The 6411-nt window shown below is 32.2% G+C and overlaps 1 long non-coding RNA gene across 1 annotated transcript in view; it reads left to right on the top strand.

Annotated features, from left to right (window-relative positions):
* Positions 1-4876, top strand: part of LOC106682857 (uncharacterized) — an 18537-nt gene extending 13661 nt beyond the window's left edge. Inside the window, exons 2-3 of the long non-coding RNA XR_010842997.1 lie at positions 857-985; positions 4229-4876. This is a non-coding gene — a long non-coding RNA (uncharacterized lncRNA). The remainder of the gene's footprint in view (positions 1-856; positions 986-4228) is intronic.
* Positions 4877-6411: the final 1535 nt, after the last annotated feature.

The following is a 6411-nucleotide window of genomic DNA, read 5'->3' as shown; positions in this document are numbered from 1 at the left end:
TTTTTCGATCCCTCTAAAACAGAAAGAAAAAGTGAATTAATAGGTTCATTACTGTGAAAAAGAAAAGTAATTCGTGTTGGGTCTTACCTTTTACTACCTTTGGTATTTTAAGGTTACCTGTTATGTTTATTTGTTATTTATGAGATATCCATTCTAAAAAAGGTGCTATTTTAAATCCGGAGGTGAGGGGCCTCCTCTAATAAATAGAGATAGGATTCAAACCATGAGTTTATATGACGACTGGACCCCTTCCGGTCACCTAATAGGGTCACGTGAGCACAACCTCTTTACACACTCAAGGTCCTTTATTTGTGTTCTTGCATCTCAGATCCAACCACACATAAAAGTTTAACTGTCACACAAGAGTGTTAATGTTTTATTTCATTCAATGAATTTTGGCAAAGTCGCTTTGCCAATTCATCAATTCAATTCAAGTTTTTGGAGAGTAAATACGATTAATATAATATTTTATACTGTAGTAAGATAGTCCGGTTGGTGGTCAATAAAGGTATCAAAATAGTAGAAGAAAACTATTTATTGTTAACCAAAGTTTGGCCCCAATTTGCAGGGCTGTCAGATTGAAACAAAGATGTCAATTGTCATTTCAGTGGGGCACAGTGGGGCGTTGGTTAACAATAAATAGTTTTGTTTTACTTTTTTGATACCTTTATTGACCGCCACGCATACTATCTTCCTACAATATACATCATACGGTCAAGTATCTTCTTCCAATATAAAACTTTATACTTTACGTTAGATATACCTTTTGCAACGTTTTTATTTAAATTGTTTGTTTTTTTCCAATACTCATAGACATATTAAATTTTGAAATTGAATAATTTTGTTTTTTTTCTAGATGGATAATGCATGTTTTCAAGATGATTCTATCATTGAAATGGAAAATGTCAGATTAGAAGAAAGAAATGGAAAGGTTGCAGAAAAAGAGAAGATTGCTGTCACCTTTGAAAACACAACGTATACAAAGGTGAACTACAGTTAATCTATTTTATTTGTGCTTCAATCGATATAATAAACATTTATACTTATGTATCAATATTTGCAAACAAAAATTAGGTTCAAAAATCATTATTGTATAAAAATACTTAATTCTCTACAAATATAAGGTAAACCTGTACTACTACAACCCATAATGGATTTTGGAGTTCTCATCTATAAGGAAAAGCTGCTCTACGCCTAAGGTTATAACCATGAAGGTAATGTGGTCAGCACCCACGTTTATCCCCCAGGTTTTCCCTCAAACCCAATTTTACAAGTTTTCACTTCAATGATTTATAAAACTCGAGATAGTTCTTTTGGAATATGATCCGTTTTGGAACAGGGAAGAAAATTTAAATTTTGTGTTTGAAAAAAAATATACAGGACGAGTTTTGATTATTCACAAACATCTAAAAATGTTCAGTGATAATCATAAGAAATAAAATTTCAGTACTATAAAGATTTTCTATTGATTCCTTGGGGGGAAAAAGAGCGACTTAAGAAGGAAATACCATAAAATGAGTGATGAAGTAAAACCTTGGGTTTCGTTTCTCCAGGAAATCGAAATTCGTTGTAAATATATATCGGAATATTGATAAGCTTTTGATTCAAGACATCGCCATCTTTATTGGAAACAATGAATGATGGGCTCACCAGCCAACACTTACTACGCGACGATGCAGTGGTCTGAGTCTTTTGCGGTGTCAGTGGTTGACTCCTATTTTACAGAGGTCTATTTGCTCAACATTAGCTAAGGCGAATGAAGTTGGGATTTGAGCTGATCAATTTGTTATTGATGAACATGAACGGCTGGTAAAAGTATCACATCGCAGGGAATTATCATGAAAAAGTAATTTGGAAATGTTGAATGGAATATTTTAGCTTGAGATCATCACGAGCAAAGAATACAAGCCTGATGAAACAAAAGGAATAGTAATAGTAAAAAAAAAGAAGAAAAAAGTGGTATTTCGATACTTTTATGTCAGTTAAACAATTCTAAAATTCTAAAAATGTTCAAAATGTAATAGTAATCTGACCGTCCTCCAAAATGTTCAAAATGTAATAGTAATCTGACCGTCAAACACATTTTTGAAGAATGTCATCATTACACATCAACTCTGAACCAGTTAGGGATACCAACGTTGGTATCGTTTCTCAACGCCATTGGAACATTTTCCAATGGCGTTGAGAAACGACGAATCTGTAATAGTAAAAGTCATTAAATTCATCCATCAGACTAACTTAATAACCAGCCTTTAATTATTATAAACATCTATTTACCTTGCCTTATTTTTAAAATTAGAACAGTCAGTTATCTGCTTTTCACCATCCTTTCCAATATCGTAACGATTATTAAATAAATTATAATTGGTGCGGACCAGTACACCATAACAAAGCTATGACTAAAACAACTAGGCCTTACCAAGCCAACAACCAACGGGCGTTGATGACCAGGCTGTTAAAGGCCCTTTCAAAACTAACAAAAAACAAAAAATTTTAAAAATTAAAAAAAGCAATATACTTATAAAAACAAGGAAATATAGTAAATTAATAAGATTTGAAAATATTATTGGAAATTTATTGTAACATTAACAGAAATCGTTAAAGTTCAGTTTTTTGTTGATATGGCTATTAATATTACAGTTTTGAAGATGTGCAATAATTTTGGGTCAAATATCAAAGTAGACTATCCGCCTAACAACCAATAAAAAAAAACCGCAACCTTCCAAGTTAAATAGTTGTGTTTTTACCATACCGTGAACTAGCCCCATTTTTTTACAATCATTCCCTCCATCAAAAATAAGCTGATTCATTTTTTTATTTCTAGTCTATGTTCAATAATTTATTTATTTTCAATAACAACATGCTCGGTAATTCCAGGATTGTATTCAAGCAATAGACACGTATAGAAAACTAGCCAAATTTGTATTTAAAAAATTAGTAATAAGACCAAAAACGACAGGACTTTTATTATTTTTTTAAGCTATTGCGTTTTCACGTGTTTGAATATAACAGTATGCTTCACTAACCAACCTTGCATTCAAAAACAACCGGTTTAGTGAAAATATTGCAAGTTGAAATTGGCAGACTCCTGGAGAATTTCTGTAGAGAATTTCCTGGTGACTATGAACATTGGAAAAGAGTTGGTTCCAAGCTTCAATTGCGGTTTTGACATTTTTTTTTCAGCCTTTTCCGTCCTGGCGGACCTGAGTCACGATATTTTTTAGAGCTATTCTCCCAAGCTTTTCTGATATTTCCGTACTATACGTAATTTTTCCATTCTTCCCACGCTTAACAGTGTTTGACTTTGGCTCATTGTTGTTGGAAAGTTTTACTTTAGACGAACTAGGAAGTTCCACTAAATCAAGAGTTCTAGGGCCATCATCGGCACTGAATTCACCAACCATATCGCGCTCATCATCACTGGATTCTTCATCTATAAGGTCTTGGGTTTCATACTCAACTTCGCCATCGGCTATTCATGCTCATTTTCTTTTGATGATAAACCTTATTGACCATTTTTCTCCATTTACTATAATGTACTCCATTCTAGATTTAAAAAGAAGCAAAGCAAAAGAAAGCCCATGTTAAAATTTATGAAATACCAAGTTAGTTTAAGAGAACAATTTATCTACAAATAGCAGGCATTGAAGGACAAAGCCTGCTCCCCAATAATCACAGATCCAACTACAGCAGACACCCTGGGGTCAAAAATGTCCCAGACGAGATTCTTAATGATCCTGCAATTCCCAACGAATACTAACCTGAATTATCAATTCTTCGCCAACCAAGGACTACCAATTAAATGTAAAAAATATCCGCAGTTACTTAAAAAACTTTTTAAACCAAAATATTTTCGCTAGTCATATTTGACACCAGAGTAATGAAAAGTTAAATACATATTTATTCTGGAGTGCTAGTGTTTGAAATATCTATATCATGGGTGTATTGTGGAAAAAACCCTGGGCAAATTAGTATTTTGTATGATATTTTAATTTTAAGGTGTAAGTAATGTAAATCAAGATTTAATATATCCAACAAATCTAAAATTTTTTCTTCTTAATAATTTTCGTTTTTTTATATAAATTTTCTTTGCAAGGAAAGGGATTTTTAAAATGATAGATTTTGGCCCTATATGAATTGTCAAACAAATCTATCAATTTTAATCTCTTCCATTGAATCATGTTTGGGGATAATTTATTCCTCTATATAATATTATTTATGTTCACAGATAGATGTACCTGAAACTGGGTTAAACCAAATCAATAAACAACCAAGTGAAGCTTGTCAACCACAATTGTGTCGAGAAGTGAGCAAACGTTACCAGAAGGTCTTGGAAACCAACAAAAATTTTGATCCAATGCTGAAACTGAAAGCTATATTATTTCTAATTATTTGCTTTACACTTTTTATTTGGTGCTTAGTACACTTTATTGCAATCAATTCTCCAACCAACTAAGGTACATATTCTGGAAATTCTTTTCTTTAGTGTTTTTATTTGTGATATTTGGAAAACTTCTGGCTCTATTGAAATTATTAGATTAAATGCTTTTAATGTGTAATTTTGTTTTAAAAATTACCCAACCCTTAAAATTTAATGTGTTATTAAATATAAAATGACATATTATTAGTAAAATCTCTCGATTCTAGTTCAAATTCTTAAAAATGTTTTTAACATTTTGAGTCGGTTTACAAAAACTAAAATACAGTAGTGGAAATTAAAAAATTAGATAATAAGAAAATAAATCATCTTAATACAATACTAAACCAAGTAATAAAGTATATTATATCTACCCAATATTGTAAATTTTGAAATTTTATTATGTAAGTACTTTATATAAATTTTATATTTTGAAATATAAAAACTTGCTGTTTTATATATTCTTGTTCATTAATTTCCTTTGTTCCATGTTTATTCTCAGAAGGATAGAATGATGTGTTTCTCTCATAGCCTTTTTATTTGAATAAATTGAAACAAGTATTAAAGTTCTTATGTAAACTATCCATAAGGAAGAAACAGACAATACTAATGGAGTTTGGTTTTCTTTAATTAAACTTACAGCAATTTATATTGTCAGGTGAATGTGTATAATTAATTTGTTCTGACTCCAATTCATATGAGGTACTCTACATCCGAAGGATTCGACAATGTATGTTCTGTGTTAGGTAGTTGGATAAGAGATGCATTGACAGGATAAGTTTTACAGTTATTCATCGTAAATTCTTAAAGGATGGAAACTTCACTCCGTAAGATATGTGCTTACAGTCATGAAGGGAATGGCAAGTCCTGGAGGTATTCGCTATAGGTCAAACTCTATGGTGTAGGAAACTCCACTACGTAAGATATGCGCTTACAATCATGAAGTACTACAGGTATTTGCTGTAGGTCCTGACAAACAGAAGTTTTAGGAAAGAGAAGAAATCCAGAGAAGGTAGAGTAGAATAATAACACAATATACATTTCCAAAATTAGAGAAAAAATAATCTGATCCATTATGTATATTGTTACTTACTTCCTCCTAAAGAATTGTATCCGTGTGGCAAATATTCACACCCAGTTCTTTAATTTTGGGCTAATCTCTCTGGGCTATTAATGCCATCGATCTACACTACATTCTACTTTAAAACATCTAAATTACCTATGCCACCTATTTCCATTTGAAACTCATAGGCTCCTAGTCACTTCTCTAATATTTCCCCACTTTGACTATTGCTGTACTGTATATGGGGGCGTCTCTAGGGATCTCGAGGTAAAATTAAAACGTTTGATAAATTGCTGTGTACAATTCATCGTCGGGATCCCAAGGGATGCCTCTGTTTCCCATTTTTATGCAGAGTTGAAGTGGCTTTATCCTAACTACCATCGTAAGTATTTCCTGACATCCTTCATCTTCCAAGTCATCCATTCCCACCGTCCTTCATACATCCCCGAGCTCCTTCAATTCAAATCCTCAATTCGCTCCCACAATACCCGTTCCAGGTCTTCAGATTTATACACAAGGGCCCACCGAGCCGCTGTGTTCAATAGAACGATCTATATATACTTATACGATCCTCATCCTTAGGGATTTCCATCCTTTCAATTTTAAAAACTAGTTTAATATAATGAAATTTTATAAGAGCAACATTAATTCAATTATTAATAAAGTTTAGTTTAACAATAATTATTATACATTTCGAGAAAATACAAATTACTTGTGATGAGAATAATGTGGTAAGCAGTGATATATCACATCTTTGAATAGTGGCATATCTGACAAAAACAAAGTTCTATTTTATTTGGAATTGGACATATCCCAAAGATGGTACCTTAGACTGTGGTTTCTTTCTTATCTGAGGTCGTCCTACAGACTTTCCTAAAACCCTTAGAGTTATGCTGTTATTCAAGAAAAACAGCAATATGGCATGGAAAGT

This window comes from Halyomorpha halys, unplaced genomic scaffold (assembly GCF_000696795.3).
Source record: "Halyomorpha halys isolate HHAL.00 unplaced genomic scaffold, Hhal_1.1 Scaffold447.1, whole genome shotgun sequence".
NCBI lineage: Eukaryota > Metazoa > Arthropoda > Insecta > Hemiptera > Pentatomidae > Halyomorpha > Halyomorpha halys.
This window is presented reverse-complemented; position numbering and strand designations above follow the sequence as displayed.